General features: G+C 49.3%; 1 pseudogene; it reads left to right on the forward strand.

The window, feature by feature from the left end:
* Nucleotides 1–16,804: 16,804 nt before the first annotated feature.
* On the forward strand, nucleotides 16,805–17,750 carry LOC101033605 (spermidine synthase pseudogene; annotated as a pseudogene).
* Nucleotides 17,751–17,974: the final 224 nt, after the last annotated feature.

The following is a 17,974-nucleotide window of genomic DNA, read 5'->3' on the forward strand; positions in this document are numbered from 1 at the left end:
GCCATGTGATGAAGATGCCCTGTCAGGCTGGACTGGGGCTTGCGGGTCCTCTGTCCCTCACTCAAGGCTGCCCCATGGGGGACAGGAACAGGGCACGGGTTACCCGGTTGTGGGAGAGACTGCTGGATGGCCTCAGCATCCCTCCTGGTAGCAGGGAGTCTGGCTGGCTGGAACAAAGACTATATTTCCCAGGCCTCCTTGTGACCAAAGCGTGGCCAATGGGGTGTGAGCATTGTCTCTCTTTCTCTTCTCCTTGGCTGGGAGAGAACAGAGACAGTCTCAAAAATCCGAGGATCAAGATAGAAGGAAGTGGGGCCTCAGTTTCCTCTTCTGTAAAATGGAGGAGTAATTGTACCTATGTTCTCTGGTTTCTGTAAGTTAGGATTCTTTCACCTGCTAAGTGACGAAAAATTAAACCCCAGTGGTCTAAGGCAAGGGTGGATTTATTGGCTCAGGTAACTGGAAAAAGTGTTTAAGAAAGAGGGTGACTCAGGCATGACTGTTTATCCATGGCCTGGGGGGACCTGCTTGAGTTACCGGTGGCTGTTATGTTCACCGTAAATTTGTTCACGTGACCAACAATTCCATCTTGAAAGGATCACATAATCTTATTATTATTATTATTATTTTATTTTATTTTTTTTAATTTTTTTTTTTTTGAGACGGAGTTTCGCTCTTGTTACCCAGGCTGGAGTGCAATGGCGCGATCTCGGCTCACCGCAACCTCCGCCTCCTGGGTTCAGGCAATTCTCCTGCCTCAGCCTCCTGAGTAGCTGGGATTACAGGCACAGGCCACCATGCCCAGCTAATTTTTGTATTTTTAGTAGAGACGGGGTTTCACTATGTTGACCAGAATGGTCTCGATCTCTTGACCTCGTGATCCACCCGCCTCGGCCTCCCAAAGTGCTGGGATTACAGGCTTGAGCCACCGCGCCCGGCCACATAATCTTATTATAACCCCAGTGTTTAAATCCTGAGTGCATGGGATGTCCAAAACCATCAAGATTCCTGCCGTTCACGGAGCCGACATTTCTCCTGCTCCTCTCCACTCTTTTTTTCTGGCCTCTGCTGAGCTTGAATTCTTCACTGTGCATCTGACAGCTGCCCTCCTCGCTTCTGCGAGGACCCCTGCATTTAACCACATTGTGGGTTTCTTCTTCTGCTTTTCTTTTTTTGAGATGGAGTCTCACTCTGTCTCCCAGGCTGGAGTGCAATGGCATGATCTTGGCTCACTGCAACCTCTGCCTCCCAGGTTCAAGCGATTCTCCTGCCTCAGTTTCCCGAGTAGCTGGGATTACAGGCATGAGCCACCATGCCCGGCTAATTTCATATTTTTAGTAGAGACGGGGTTTCTCTACGTTGGTCAGGCTGGTCTCGAACTCTGGACTTCACATGATCCACCCACCTTGGCCTCTCAAAGTGCTGGGATTAGTATTGGCATGAGCCACCACTCCTGGCATCTTCTTCTGCTTTTCACTTCTCCAAGTTCCACATCCCCAAGCAGCTGCTACAGGCACATTTTACTGAACACTCCGGAGCAACCCAGAGTGTGATTTCATCTATGCCCCGGTCCTTTGGCCATTTCTGCCAACTCTAACATCAGGGCATGTTGCTTAGCAACCCCAGTTTTGTTTTCACAAAGAAACTTTAATTCGAAAGGAAAACTCTATCACCAGAGTAAATAGAGAACCAGCATCTCTTGCTTGCAAAAGGATGATGACTGTAGAAATAAAAGCAATCAACCTAAACAGAGGTGTTTCATTCTACAGAAAGCTCGGGGCCTGTCCTTTTTTCTGTTCAAAAGGATGAAATGCAAGGAGAAAGGAGCTAAAGGCGTATCAGCACCAAATCAAGATGTTTTCTCTGAGGCGGCTGAAGAATTGGAGCAAAACCGCAGCAGGATTCAGTGATCTTAGTGCTAGCCCCGTTTGCTCTGTCAAATCACCTCATCTTTATCCTCCGGGAGCTCCTGAGCTAGGAGGGCTGTTGGGAGCCTGGGAGAAGAACCTTCCAGGTGATGGGGGTTAGCATCAGTTAGGCTTGGCAGGAGAGTGGGGCCCAAAGAAGTAGCAGAAGGCCGAGTGTGGTGGCTCACACCTATAATCCCAGTGCTCTGGGAGGCCAAGGTGGGTGGATCACTTGAGGCCAGGAGTTCGAGTCCAGCCTGGCCCACATGGCGAAACCCTAACTATTTTTAGTCTCTACTAAAAATACAAAAATTAGCCTGGTGTGGTGGTGGTGCACACCTGTAATCCCAGCTACTCGGGGGGCTGAGGCACAAACAAGAATTGCTTGAACCTGGGAGGCGGAGGTTGCAGTGAACCAAGATAGAGCCCCTGCACTGCAGCCTGGGCAACAGAATGAGGCTGTCTTAAAAAAAAAAAAAGTAGCAGAGAGAAGCCTGCAAAGCAGGAAGGCAAAGGGGGTGAGAGAGGAGAGCAGGCAGGGACCATATGGCACAGAGCCTGGCAGCTGCGGTCAAGGGTGCTGCTGGGCTGGAAAGCTGGGGCGTGAGGGCACCAGGTGACTGCTCCTAAAGTCCAGGTGGCCTGGGAAAAGGAGAAAGCATGGGGGGACATTCAGCCAGGCAGGATTGGGTCCCACCCATGTGCCACCCTTAGTGTGGCCTCTGCCCCTCCCCCCCAGCAGGTGCTCCCCGAGTCCCTTGGAGGCTTTGCTGTGGGATAAGTGAAGACTTTGTCTTCATTTGCTGAGTGCATGTGTCCCTGTCTCTCACAGCAACCCCTGGGCAGCTCAGGGATAAGAATGTAGTGATGGGCAGCGGCGATGTCCCCTGCGAAGAGCCCTGATTGGATTTCTGAGGCATCTCCGGCCCCGAGGGCCGCAGCGAGGCCCTGGCCTGGGACCTTTATCTGCATGCCTCTCACTTCCCTGATTGAATCTATCAATTCCCTGTCTATCAACGCCTTCCCTGAGACACAAGGATGGGATGGTTTAAATGATTTACTTATTTCAAGCCACTGGGGCTTGGCAGAGAAGCCAATAGGTGAATGTTAGAATGTTTTCCCTTAATTATTTAGGCTCTCTGAAGGACAATCTGAAATATCTTGAAATGCTGAAATATCTGAAATATCTTGAAATATCTGAAATGCTGTGAATGGAGCCAAGGTAGAGACGAGGCTGGAGCTGGAGGAAGGGTTCTCTGAACCACCTGCCCTCCTACGTGGGCCCCCACCCAGGGCACAGGTGTATTTAATTCACCTGTAGTCAGTGAATGTTGGTGGAGCGCCTCTGCCACATTGAGCACTGGTCTAGCTGCAGGGACACAGAGATGGAAACCACGTGGCCTCAGACCCTTCAGTTACTCACAGTCTATTGAAAGGGAGGGTGTTTGGGGACATGATGAGAGTTATAGTTTAAGGATGGAGAGGGCAGGTTAGGAGCAAAGCAAAGAGGAAGTTCATGGAAGGGAATGAAGAGAGCTGGAAATGTACTCCAGGGCGAGGATATTTGATGCTTAAGAATTTTAAATAAATTTTTAATAAATCATTTCCTTTTTCTTGTTTCTTGGAGTACAAAGGAAACCTTTAAAAAATTTAAAAATAAAGATTTGTATAGGCCACACTCTGATAATAACAAAGACATTAAAATAAACAGTAGAGCTGGGCGCAGTGGCTCACACCTGTAATCCCAGCACTTCGGGAGGGTGAGGCCGGTGGATTGCCTGAGGTCAGAAGTTTGAGACCAGCCTGGCCAACATAGTGAAACCCTGTCTCTACTAAAAATACCAAAAAAAAAAAAAAAAAAAATTAGTTGGGCAGGGTGGTGGGAGCCTGTAATCCCAGCTACTAGGGAGGCTGAGGCAGGAGAATCATTTGAACCCGGGAGGTGGAGATTGCAGTGAGCCGAGATTGGGCCACTGCACTCCAGCCTGGACGACAAGAGCAAAATTCCATCTCTAAATAAATAAATAGTAGTGATAGCCCTGGCCAGGTGCGGTGGCTCATGCCTGTAATCCCAGCACTTTGGGAGGACAAGGGAGCCGAGGTTGGTTACAGTGAGCCGAGATCGTGCCATTGCACTCCAGCCTCGGCAACAGAGCGAGACTCCATCTCAAAAAAAAAAAAAAAAAAAAAAAAAAAAAAGCCTTGCTCTTCCTCAATCAAAATCCCACTGGGGGTAAAAAATATTGAATTGTAGTATACATAAGAAAAGTGCCCAAGCCAGGCGTGGTGGCTCATGCCTGTAATCCCAGCACTTCGGGGGCCCGAGGTGGGCTGATCACTTGAGGTCAGGGGTTTGAGACCAGCCTGCGCAACACAGTGAGACCTCATCTCTATTTAAAAGAAAAGAAAAGTGCCCAGACCAAAAGATTACATTTCAATTAATCATCACCAGATGCACACACCTGTGCCCAGACCCTAGATAAAGAAACAGCCGGCCAGGAGTAATTCCAGCCCTTTGGGAGGCTGAGGTGGGTGGATCACCTGAGGTTGGGAGTTCAAGATCAGCCTGGCTATCATGGTGAAAACCTGTCTCTACTAAAAATACAAAATTAGCCGGGTATAGTGGCATGTGCCTGTAATTGTTAACTACTCAGGAGGCTGAGGCAGGAGAATTGCTTGAACCTGGGAGGTGGAGATTGCAGTGAGTTGAGATTGCACCATTGCGCTTTAGCCTGGGCAACAAGAGTGAGGCTCCATCTCAAAAAAATAAAAAGAAAAAAGCAGCAGCAATACTAGAATACTAGTACACAGAGACCATCTGAAGAGCCTCTCAGAGGGGCATATTCTCCTCCTCAGTCTTGAGGAAATTGGATCCAAAAGAGCCTTGGGTCTCTTTCAGCTGTTTAATTTGAGTATTCTATGTGCAGATTTTAATGTATTGAACTTCTTGAAAAGGAACTTACCTGTGTTTAATTTATCTTGGTTTCATCCCACTGGGTAACAAATGCATTGGACCCTTGAACAACACAGGTTAGAACTGCCGGAGTCTACATATATGCAGACTTTCTTCTGCCTCTGCCACCCTGAGGCGGTAGACAAACCTTTCCTCTTCCTCCTCCTCCTCCTCAGCCTACTGAATGTGAAGACGACAAGGAAGAAGAGCTTTATGATGATCCAGTGCCACTTAATGAAGAGTACACGTATATTCCCTTCCTTATGGTTTTCTTTTCTTTTTTTTTTTTTTTTTTTTTTTTTGAGGCGGAGTTTCGCTCTTGTTACCCAGGCGATGCAATGGCGCGATCTCGGCTCACTGCAACCTCCGCCTCCTGGGTTCAGGCAATTCTTCTGCCTCAGCCTCCCAAGTAGCTGGGATTACAGGCACGTGCCACCATGCCCAGCTCATTTAAAAAATATTTTTAGTAGAGACAGGGTTTTACGATGTTGACAAGTATGGTCTCGATCTCTTGACCTTGTGATCCACCCGCCTCAGCCTCCCAAAGTGCTGGGATTACGGGCGTGAGCCACCGCGCCCGGCCCATGACTTTCTTAACATTCTTTGCTCCAGACAACTTTATTGTAAGAATATAGTATATGATACATATAACATACAAAAACTGTTATGTTATCAGTAAAGCTTCTGGTCAACAGTAGGCTATCAGTAGCTCAGTTTTCACAGAGTCAAAAGTTATACGTGGATTTTGACTGCGCGGGATTTGGTGACCCTAACTCCCACATTGTTCAAGCATCAGTTGTCCTCCAAATGACAGAATGTAATGCCAGAAATCTGGAAAAGGTTGATATATTTTTCTGGTCACCAGAAGAAAATCCACCCAGGGAGCTGGTCAACTGGATGGAGGAGGCTCTCCAGCTCATGCTCACGGTGCCCATGAGTTGGAGGGATTCTGCCGGCTTCGGCGATGAGCAGCTCACAGTTCCCAGGAAGGTGACAATAGCCTGGGAGCTGCTTCCTTGAACACTCTGAACCGGCTGGGACCTGTGGAGAGGAACCAGCTGGTTTTTAAAGTTTATCTGTGTCAGAGAAACGGCTGCTCCCGCACCGAGAATCAGTAAGCTCCATTTCCCGTCACCCCGGTTTCTTCTTTTTCTCATCTCTTCCTCTCTGTATACTTTGCCTCAGTAAGAAAAATGTATTATGGTTTCTGAAGGCAACCACTTGCTGCTCCTCCCTCGTGAACAGTCGAGCACAGAATGAATTTAGATTTTTTGCAGTGTCAAGGCCTCTCATTGAATTATTCCCACTGTCTCTCGTCTCTCCTGGTAAATGAGTTTAATGATCTCTTGCTCCTTCTACTCTTGAAAGCTGCCCCCTGGGCCTGTGGCTTGGGCAGCCTCAGGTTTCCTGACGTTGCCTGCACTCCAGACCTCAGCCCCAGCCTGTCCCCGTCCTCACCTCCCCACAGCGCGTCCCATCTTCCCACATCCTTGTTCTCATCACCTGTTCTCTCTGTACCGATTTGCTCACCGGCATTCCCATATTTCCTACTTCTACTGAAATCCTGATTGTATCCAGTCATGCTTTTTTGATTTTTAAGAAAACGGAAATGTCTGTAATTCCAACACTATGCGAGGCCGTGGTGGGTGGGTCAGTTGAGCCCCAGGAGTTTGAGACCAGCCTGGGCAACATGGCAAGGCACAAAAATTAGCCGGGCGTGGTGGCATGCAGCTGTAGTCACAGCTACTCAGGAGAGTGAGGCAGGAGGATCGCTTGAGCCCAGGAGGCTGTGGCTGTGGTGGTTGAGGCCATGATCAGACCACTGTATTCAGCCTGCGAAACAGAGAGACCCTGTCTTACACAACCAACCAACCCTGAAATGTTGGCTGGGTGTGGTGGCTCACGCCTGTAATCTCAACACATTGGGAGGCTGAGGTGGGCGGATCACTTGAGGCCAACTTTAGTGAAACCCTATCGCTACTAAAAATGTCTGTATTTTTCCTGAGGCTTTCCTGTCCCGCCCTGTCCTGTCCCAGGCTGGCCAACATAGTGAAATCCCATTGCTACTAAAAATACAAACATTAGGTGGGTGTGATGGCAGACACCTGTAATCCCAGCTACTCGGGGAGACTGAGGCACAATAATTGCTTGAACCTGGGAGGCAGAGGTTGCAGTGAGCTGAGATCATGCCACTGTACTCCAGCCTGGGCAACAGAGTAAGACTTTGTCTCAAAACAAACAGAAACAAACAAAACCCCCTGAAATGTGACGATGACGGTTGTGTCGGTATCAACAGCTGTTGCTTCCCAGTTTACATTAGTCGCAGTGGGAGGGTGGGCAGCCGGGAATGTCGGGCATTCCCCTGGCCTGTGCAATTTGAATGATAGATACAAAACTGCTCAATTCACCAAAAACAATTATGTAAGAAAGGGACCTTTCACTTCTTCATATGGGTCCCTGATTACATGTGATGCAGCTGACAGTTACACATATACCCTCAGGAGTTTGAAAAATTCTAACAAAAAAAAGAGTGTAAGTCCCTTCACACTGAACTGGAACGATTAATTCTCTGTAAAAATCTCTGCATGATGGATCATGCTACATTTCAAACCTCTACAGACTGTCTCCTGTAAATGTCTGTTTCTTGTTTTTTGTTTTTGAGATGGAGTCCAATGGCACAATCTCAGTTCACTGCAACTTCTTGCTCCTGGGTTCAAGAGATTCTTCCTGCCTTAGCCTCCTGAGTAGCTGGGATTACAGACACTTGCCATCATGCCCAGCTAATTTTTGTGTTTTTAGTAGAGACAGCGTTTTGCCATGTTGGCCAGGCTGGTCTCAAACTGCTGACCTCAGGTGATCCACCTACCTTGGCCTCCCAAAGTGTTGGGATTATAGGCATGAGCCACAGCTCCCAGCCTTTTTTTTTTTTTTTTCTTTCTTTTTTTTTAAAAAAATATAATTTCAACTTTTGTTTTAGATTCAGGGGTACATATGCAGGTTCGTTACCTGGGTACATTGTGTGATGCTGAGGTTTAAGGTACCGTTGATCTCATCACCCATGTACTGAGAATAGTACCCAATAGGCAATTTAGCCCTTTTCCCCTTCACTTCTTCTCCCCTTTAGTAATCTCTAGTGTCCATCATTGCCATGTTTAGATTTATGTGTACGCAATGTTTAGCTCCTACTTAAGAGTGAGAACATGTGGTATTCGGTTTTCTGTTCCAGTGTTAATTCACGTAGGATAATGGCCTCCAACTGCAGCCATGTTGCTGAAAGGGACATGATTTCCTTCTTTTTCAAGGCTGCATACTATTCCATGGTATATATGTCTGTTTCTTTTCCCTGAGTCTTTTTGGGCCCCATGTAGAAGGGTCTGCAGGAAAATTAACCAGCAACAGTATCAGGACTGGGGAAGGGCAAAGTTCACGGGATCTTGGTGGTATAGGGGGAGCTCTGGAAGCCCCCACCTTTAGCTCAGGCTGAAAGAGAAAAATGGGGTTGATTCTGGAAGGCTTGTTGGTGGAGAGGATGAGACATTGCTAGATCACTGTAAGAAGGTGAAGCATGCTTGACCGGGCTCAGCGTGTTTTGTGCCAGGGTTATGTTCTGAGAGATAGAAGGTTAACTAAGTTGCAGCTGTGGATTGTTTGTCTATTGGTTTTTAAACAATTACTCTCAAAACTTAGTGACTTAAAACAACAAACATTTATTATCGCACATGTTTCTGAGGGTCAGAATTCTGGGAGCAGCTTAGCTCCCAGAATCTGTCACGCGGTTGCAGGCAAGCTGCTGGCTGGGGCGGTGGTCTTCTAAGATTTGTAAGAGCTGGAGGCGGATGGGCCTCCAGGCTCATTTATGTGGTTACTGGCAGGAGGCTTTGGTATTTCACCACCGGAGCCTCTCCACCACATGGCTTCTGAGCAAGGAAGAGAGATAGAGATAGAGAGATACAGAGTGAGAGACAGAGAGAAAGAAGAGATCAAGATAGAAACTGCTGCTTTTATAACATAAAAGTGATTTCTCCCAAATGCTGTTGGTCACCCCAGCTAATATGGTACTACGTGTGGGGGGACAGCCGAGTCCCAGAAAGGGGTGCTCACTGGAGGCCAGCTACCACAAACAGGGTGTCTCTCGTTTCAATCTTTTATTCAAAAAATGACTGGGCACCATGGCTCACGCCTGTAATCCCAGCACTTTGGGAGGCCAAGGTGTGGGGTTGCAGAGGGCTATGACTTGAGGTCAGCAGTTCGAGACCAGCCTGGCCAACATGGCGAAACCCCATTTCTATTAAAAATACAAAAATGAGCCGGGCGTGGTGGTGCACATTTGTAATCCCAGCTACCTGTGAGGCTGAGGCAGTAGAATGGCTTGAACCCAGGAGACAGAGGTTGCAGTGAGCTGAGATCGCACCACTGAACTCCAGCCTGGGTGCCAGAATGTCACCGAGGAGCTGGTGGGCCTGTGTGGAGTGAGAAGTAGGAAGCGAAGTCAGGAATGAAGTCCCAAAATTAGGAAGATTCTGAACACGTGCAGGACCTCGTCTCCAAGGTGAGAAATTCGACTCAAGTGTGGTGGAGCCGCTGAGGGGGTTTGAGCAGAGGGAGGATGTGTTCCAGTGGGTTTAACAGGAGTCCTGTGGCTGTTACGGGGAAAATGGCCCCATGGAGGGCGAGAAGGAGACACAGGCAGCAAGGAGGCTCTGGAATATTCCAGGTGAGAGATGAGGGTGACCTGGTCCAGGGTGGGATGGTGGAGGTTGGGAGGAGTGGTGGGAATCAGGACTGATTTTTGAAAGTAGAGCCGGCAGGATTTTCTGATCAGTTGGAAATGATGTGAGGGAGAAAGGCGTCAAGAGCAAATCCAAGGTCACTTCGCACTGTTCCTATGGAGATGCTCAAAACATGGGGACTTACTAGCTGTGATGAATTTACTATTAAGAGTATGTTGGCAGATGCTGCAGGCTTCCAAGCCTTCTTTAGAATGTTCTCATAGTGGAAAACAAAGCTTAAGTGAGCCCCACACTCATGATGTTCACCCCTCAAGCCATGAGATGTATGCCGCAAAAGCCCACATGTGTTAGTGGTTGTCCCGTAGCTGCGTATGTGCTGGGAGGTGATCAGGCTGCTTGCTACAAACCCAAAGACATTGTTGTCAGGGGAAATAGAAGTTCAGACAGAAAGATGGAGCCTATGGGGATGAATGAGTCCAACCAGGGTGTCTAGCACCCCATCCACAGAGGGAGGAGGGCCTTGTGGTCTCTCTATCCCCAGGCTGGGTGAGGTGACAACACCCAGACCCCACTGTGGTTGGCCAGTTCAAGAGGAGGCAGGGCCGCAGGTGAGCCTGTCCAGGGGAGCAGGTGCCATGTGGCCCAGAGAAGGGAGGTCAGGGAGGTCTCCCAGGAGGAGCTGACGTGTGTGAGCCGGGCTGGGCAGGGAAGTGGGGAGAGTGAGAAAGGGGGTTCCAGGAGGAGAGAGCAAGACCAGGATGTGTAAAAGTGCAGCCGACAAGGCCAGAGGGAAGTGATCTGGGACACGATGCAGGATGATGGGACTGTGTAGAGCAGCAGTATCCAACCTTTTGGCACCAGAGACCAGTTTCATGGAGGACTTTTTTTCCGTGGTCTTGGGGGTGGGGTGGAGGGATGGTTTCGGGATGATTCACATGCATTACATTTATTGTGCCCTTTATTTCTATCATGATTACATTGTAATATATAATGAAATAATTATGCAATTCACCATAATGCAGAATCAGTGGGAGCCCTGAACCTGTTTTCCTGCAACTAGACGATCTCATTTTGGGATGAGGGGAGACAGTGACAGATCATCAGGCATGAGAGCCTCATCAGGACTGTGCAGCCGAGATCTCCCGCGTGCGCAGTTCACAGCAGGGTTTGTAGTCCTATAAGGATCTAGTGCTGCTGCTGATGTGACAGGAGGCGGAGCTCAGGCGTTCACCTCCCACCGTGCAGCCTGGTTCCTAACAGTCCACAGACCAGTAGTGGCCTGTGGCCTGGGGGTTGGGGACCCCTGGTCTAGAGCCACTTATATCCATTAGGACCTTTGGCTGTAAGTGGCAGACACCTATCTCAATTCAAACAGGGACTTAGTGGCCGACTCTATGGGGAGTTTTCAGATACAGAAGGGGCTGGGGACCAGGATTAGAGAGGACAAGTCTGGGGCCACACCAGGAGGTCTCAGCAGCAGGAACTGTGGGGCAGCCTGTGCAGGCCCCGCCCTGGCATCCATGACCCGACTGGTCTTTGCATTTGAGGGAGAAGAACCCACAGAACCATGACGGCCTCATGATGTTTCACACGAGGAGCTGGAGTCCAAGGTCATGCAGCACGTCCACTGTCACACAGCCAGCAGGTGCCAAGGGAGGGTACCTATCCCAGCCCACAGGCTCCCAGGCTCAGATTTTCCTACTGCAATGGAGCTTTCAACCTCAGACATTCCTGAGCTACTATCACGATTTTTATCATTTGCGTTATACAATCTCTTCTATTATTAAATTTTTAAAATCCATGTTTCATATGTTAGTTTTATTTTTGTCTAATGTACAAGTACTTTTTTTTTGAGACAGAGTCTTGCTCTGTCGCCCAGACTGGAGTGCGGTGGCAGGATCTTGGCTCACTACAACCTGCACCTCCTGGGTGCAAGGGATTCTCCTGCCTCAGTCTCCTGAGTAGCTGGGACTACAGGCAGCTGCCACTGGACCTGTCTAATTTTTTGTATTTTTAGTAGAGACAGGGTTTCACTGTGTTAGCCAGGATGGTCTTGATCTCCTGACCTCGTGACCTGACTGCCTCGGCCTACCAAAGTGCTGGGATTACAGGTGTGAACCACTACGCTGGGCCCAAGTACTCTTAAACTATTAAAATGAGCAGCACAGGCTGGGTATGGCGGCTCATGCCTGTCATCCCAGCACTTTGGGAGACCAAGGCAGGAGGATCATTTGAGGCCAGGAGTTCGAAACCAGCCTTGACAACACAGCAAGGCCCCAGCTCTATTAAAAACAAACAAACAAACAAACAAAAAAGCAGCATTCATTTGTGAAAGACCCAAATCGTCTTTGGAGATATGTGTGCCTTGTTTTGGGAAACCCTGTACCATAACTGATGTTCTGTGCTGGAGACTGATTATTTGCAGTCACTTTTGGCAAAGAACCCTTGTTCACTGGAATCATATGCAGAAGAAGTAGGGGTGGCTCTACTGGGAGAGGAGCATGGGAACCACCCATCTTCCTTGGCTTAGAACTGAGGAGCTGGCTGGGACATGGGGCTATCAGTGCTAAAACTGGAGAGTTCTGGGCCATCCTGGCTAGTCAGTGACCCTGGAGAGGAAGTTGGAGGATCAGAGTCCAGCCCAGCTGGTTTCCCAGCCCTCACCATGTGGCAGATGTGAGGAGGCTTCCTTGGACCCCGGTACAGGAATGAAGGGGGCCTGTGTCAGGAAAGCAGAAGCTGCAGCCCGAGGTCAGTGCGTGATGAGTGCTGTGCGTGGGCACCTCCGCCTGGCCAGCTTCCGGGGCTGCAGAGGCTGGACAGCTAAAACCTGCATTTCCCAGTCTCTTGGACATGGAGGAGTTGAAGCCCCTGCTCGGTTAATGCCTCCAGCCTGGGCGCAGTGGGAAGGGTTGGGTCTTCTGCATCAGGGTTCCAGGGCGTGGCCATTTCATTTGTGTTTGTTCCAGGGATGTGGGGGCTGATCAGGGGAAGAACCTGACTATGAGGTGGCAGTAACACACACTCGTGTCACTGGGCAGGACTTTGACAGGTTTGCAAGCAGGGGAGGTCCCTCGCAGCAGAAGCCAGCGAGGGCAAGGGAACTCTGGGGCAGGGCCTTGTGTGACCAAGTGATGTCGCTCAGCAGCGCAGCCTGCCAGGGAGTCTCTGGGTCAGCGTGCTCCCAAGGACAGAGAAATATTGGGAGCCCTGTAACGACAAGGCTTTCTGTCTTATGTATGAGTAAGAGCTGTCACGTGAGGTTTTGCAGGTCAGGCAAAGCAGGCAGGCAGTAAATGGCTAAAAATCCTTTGGGTTATCTTAAAGATAATCAGGTGTGTAAAAGTTTGAGTTTGGTGCCAGTGGGCTTTTGAGTTAACGGGGCTCAGTTTGCTGTGAAGAAAGAAATGGGCTGGGCATAGTGGCTCACACCTGTAATCCCAGCACTTGGCAGGTCTGAGGCAGGCAGATCACCTGAGGTCAGGAGTTTGAAACCAGCCTGGCCAACACGGCAAAACCTTGCCTCTATTAAAAATACAAAAATTAGCTGAGTGTGGTGGTACATGCCTGTACTTCCAGCTACTCGGGAGGCTGAGACAGGGAAATTGCTCGAACCTGGGAGGCAGGCTCAGACTCCTGAGTAGCTGGGATTACAGGTACGTACCACCAGGCCTGGCTAAGTTTTTATATTTTTAGTAGAGACGGGGTTTCACCATGTTGGCCAGGCTGGTCTCGAACTCCTGACTTCAGGTGGTCCACCTGCCTCGGCCTCCCAAAGTGCTGGGATTGCAGGTGTGAGCCACCGCTTCTGGCCTTCATTTTACTTTGATTACCTCTGCAAAGAAGGTCACATTCGGAGGTACTACAGGTTAAGATTCCAAGACAGGAATTTTGAAAGGGACACAGTTTAACACAGGACAGTGAGGTACGTGGAAAGGGCCCCAGGTCATGGCTCCCGAAGTGTCCAGGGCTAACGGGCAGCTAAAGGAAAGAAGGGCTGGAGAAGAGCAGGTTTCCACAGGCCTGGGCAACCTCGCATTTAGGAAGCCTGCCACAGAGGTCCCTGTGTGGGAGGGAAATGTACCTTGAAATGTACCTTTCCTGGCTGGGTGCAGTGGCTAACACCTGTAATCCCAGTACTTTGGGAGGTTGAGGAGGGTGGATCATGAGGTCAGGAGTTCAAGACCAGCCTGGCCAACATAGTGAAACACCATCTCTACTAAAAATACAAACATTAGCTGGGTGTGGTGGTGTCCGCCTGTAAGCTCAGCCACTAAGGAGGCTGAGGCAGGAGAATCGCTTGAACCCGGAAGGCAGAGGTGGCAGTGAGCCAAGATTGCACCATTGCACTCCAGCCTGGGCAACAGAGTAAGACTCTGTCTCAAAAAAAAAAAAAAAAAAAAAAAAGGACCTTCCTGGCACAGACCAAGGACTTCAAGTACTGTGCTATTGTGATGACGAATGAACCAGAAACACCCATTGTCATGCCAGTGACACATCTCACAGACCCAAGACCATCCTCTCCTCCTGTGAGTCAGCGGGTTTCAGGATCAGAGCAACTGGGCAGGTGACAGGTCAGCGATGTCCCCTCTGCACAGCCTCCAGGGTGTCTGGGGTGGATTAGCTGGGCAGCGAGATCACAGAGCAACCAGACCTTATGCTGCTGCAACACGAGGGCAGGACGTTTCCTCCCTGCCTTTTTCAAACTTCCTGTGGTGGATTCCTTTTTTAGTTCAGGGAAGATTGATGATTTCATTATTTGTGGCACTCAGCAATAAATCTCAGAGTTGCAGCTGAAGTGAGCTCTTTCCCCACGCTCCGTCTTCCGCTCTGTTATTCATCACGTTTAATCAATCGCTTACCTGGGACGGCTGCCGGCCTTGGGGAGGGCAGGGTATTATGGACTTGGGACAGTTTTACACTTTAGAGGCTGAGGGGAGGGGACCGCGTTAGGATGGGACAGGGCTGGGGTGGGAGGGCCATGGCTCAAGGTGGGCCGGAGCCAGTGAAGCTTCAACAGAAGCCACAGAATGATCAATAAAGGGAAGTGACAGCAAAACCTTCCAGGGACCTTGAAGCCTGGCCCTCTTTGCCAAGAAAATCTCTCCTAAAAGAGGTGAGACTTAATACCAAAAAGAAAAGGAGAGAAATGGCCGAAGAGTTCTCTGCCAAGGCAACATTGGAGACTTTAACTCGAGATAAAACGTGCTCTCGTTTGTGTACAATTAGTTTCGTCCCCACATGAAAGCTTTTGTCTATCACTCGAGTGTTTCAATAGCAACCGGGTAATTACGGTAGCATGTGCCTCTTCAGTTTGGGAAGCGGCTGTTTGTGTTAACATGTTGGAGAAGCATACATGGCTTGGACTGGTTCCTGGGTCTAAGAAGGTAAAACACAAAGCAAGACAAAACACACGGAGAATGGAAGAAAACACCTCCAAATAGAGCCTCGGCCCCCTCGGGGACGAGGTCATTTGGAAAATGTGAGCAGGACCTTGCCTGAGAACGGAGGGGCCTGGGCTTCCTGGGATGGGAGGCTCTGAGGAGGAGACTTTGGTTTCCAGGAACTCTAAAAACTGAGTCACGAATTCAAATACCCTCCGGGGACAGGTAGGAGGTGTGTGTTCAGGAAGGAGTTGGCTGTAGTTTTTCAGCACAAGTGTGTCTTGTTTGCATAGCAACACTTGAGTGTAAAGACTTTCTATTCGACATAGGAATATGCATTCTCATTATTCTTGAAATTTATGGATCTCTTAATTTACCTTTTTTATTTTTTTGCTTTTAATAAAGAGATGGTGTATGACTTTTCTGCTGCTGTGTAACAAATTGCCACAAATGTAGGGGCTTAAAACAGCAAACGTCTCATCTCACAGGTTTTCCAACATGACGTGGCTGGGAGCTCCTCTGAGGGTCTGACCAGGCTAACCAGGTCTGACCAGGATAACATCAAGGTATCCGCCAGGTGGTTCTTATCCGGGACTCAGGGCCTCTTTCAAGTTCACCGGTTGTTGGTAGAATTCATTTCCTTCTTATGCTTTCCATGGGGTCCTCCCTATGTTCAAGCTAGCGATGGTGGGTGGGCTCCTTCTCATGCTTTGAATCTCTCTACCTTCCTTTTTGCCTTTTAAGGGTTCATGTAAATATCTCGAACCCACCTGGATAATCCAGGATGATAGTCCTATTTTAAGATCAGCTGACGATTTAATCTTAATTACATCTACAGAGTCCCTTTCGCTCTGCAATGTAACATAGTAATGAAAGTCACATCTGATGGTGGAGGTTATGGAGATCAACTCAAAGCTGAGAAGTGGAAAACCTGATTAAAAAGGGACGAAAGATCTGAAGAGAAATTTCACCAAAGAAGATATTCGAGTGGCAGCTGAGCACATGGAAAGATGCTCAACGTCTTTGTAAAATCACCATGTGATGGCACGACACACCCAGTGGAATTGCTAAATTGAGAGAGACTGACAAGACCAAGGGTTGGCAAACATTTAGAGCAGACGGAACACTCCTACATTATTGGTGGTGGTTCAAATGGTACCACCACTTTGTAAAAACAGTTCACAGTTTCCTATAAAGTTAAACACACACTTACTGTTTGACCCAATGATCTCACTCCTCAGTATTTATCCAAAAGAAATGAAAACATATGTCCACACATAGCAGCTTTATTCATCATGAAACAACACAAATGCATATCACCCAGTGAATGGGTAAACACATCAGTGTATGCAGTTACAATGGAATATGATACTGCTCAACAGCAATGCAAAAGAAGTGATTTACCAATAAAAGGAACAGGGTTGGGCCAGGCGCGGTGGTTCACGCCTGTAATCCCAGCACTTTGGGAGGCTGAGGCAGGCAGATCATGAGGTCAGGAGTTCGAGACCATCCTGGTCAACATGGTGAAACCCCATCTCTACTAAAACACAAAAAATTATCTGGGCGTGGTGGTGTGCACCTGTAATCCCAGCTGCTCAGGTGGCTGAGGCAGGAGAATTGCTTGAACCCAGGAGGTGAAAGTTGACTGAGCCGAGATCGCGCCACTGCACTCCGGCCTGGGAGACAAGAGTAAGACTCTATCTCAAAAAGAAAAAAAAAAAAAAAGTGTTGGAGTTCAAAAGTATGTTGCAAAAGTATGTTGCAGTTGAGTGTGCTGTGGCTCCAGGTGGCCTGTACCTCCAGGTCTGTGCCCCACACTGCCTTCCTGCCATGGAGCCTGACCCCAATGGCCCTGCTGCCTCTGGCCTCGCTGCCATCCCTGAGGGATGGTTCCACCGGACGTGCAGCCTGTGGTCCGGGCAGGCCTTGTCTCTGCTCGATGACCTGCGCTCGCACTACCAGAACATGCTTGTCTTCTGCAGTAAAACCTACAGCAATGTGCTGGTGTTGGATGGCGTCGCCCCCAGGCACAGAGAGGGATGAGTTCTCCTACTAGGAGATGACAGCCAACCTGCCGCTCTGCAGCCACCCCAACCCACGAAAGGTGCTGATCATCCGGGACAGAGATGGGTGTCTTGCTTGATGTGGGGAAAGCACCTCTCTATGGAGTTCATGGTCCAGTGTGACATTGACAAGGATATCGTCCACGTTTCTAAGAAGTTCCTGCCAGGCATGGCCAACTGCTACTCTAGTTCAAAGTTGACCCTTCTTCTTTTTTTTTGAGACAGAGTTTCTCTCTTGTTGTCCAGGCTGGAGTGCAATGGTGCAATCTTGGCTCACCGAAACCTCTACCTCTGGGTTCAAGCGATTCTCCTGCCTCAGTTTCCCCAGTAGCTGGGATTACAGGCATGCGGCACTATGCCTGGCTAATTTTTTGAATTTTTAGTAGAGACGGGGTTCCTCCATGTTGGTCAGGCTGGTCTCGAACTCCTGACCTCAGGTGATCCGCCCACCTTGGCCTCCCAAAGTGCTGGGATTACAAGCGTGGGCCACCCCACCCAGTCCAAAGCCCATCCCTTCATGTGGGTGATGGTTTTGAGTTAATGAAGCAGAACCAGGATGGCTTTGATGTGATCGCTCAGATCACATGGGCCCTGCCAAAAGCCTCTTCAAGGAAGCCTGTTATCAGCAGAAGAAGGTGGCCCTCGAGGAGGATGGCATTCTCTGCTGCCAGGGAGAGCATCTGTGGCTGCACCTGTACCTCATAAGGAGATGAGGCAGTTGTGCTACTTGCGTGGTGGGCTACACCTACTGCATGGTCCCCTTCTACCCCTGCAGCCAGACTGGCTTCATGCTGTGCGGCAGAACATGAGCACCCGTGTCTGGGAGCCCGTGTAGCACCCGACACAGCGGCAGGCAGCGCAGATGCAGCTGACATACCACAGCCTGGACGCGCCCTGCACAGCCTCATGCCGCCCGAGTTCGCCAGCCTGCAAGGCC

This window comes from Saimiri boliviensis, chromosome 9 (assembly GCF_048565385.1).
Source record: "Saimiri boliviensis isolate mSaiBol1 chromosome 9, mSaiBol1.pri, whole genome shotgun sequence".
NCBI classification, from domain to species: domain Eukaryota; kingdom Metazoa; phylum Chordata; class Mammalia; order Primates; family Cebidae; genus Saimiri; species Saimiri boliviensis.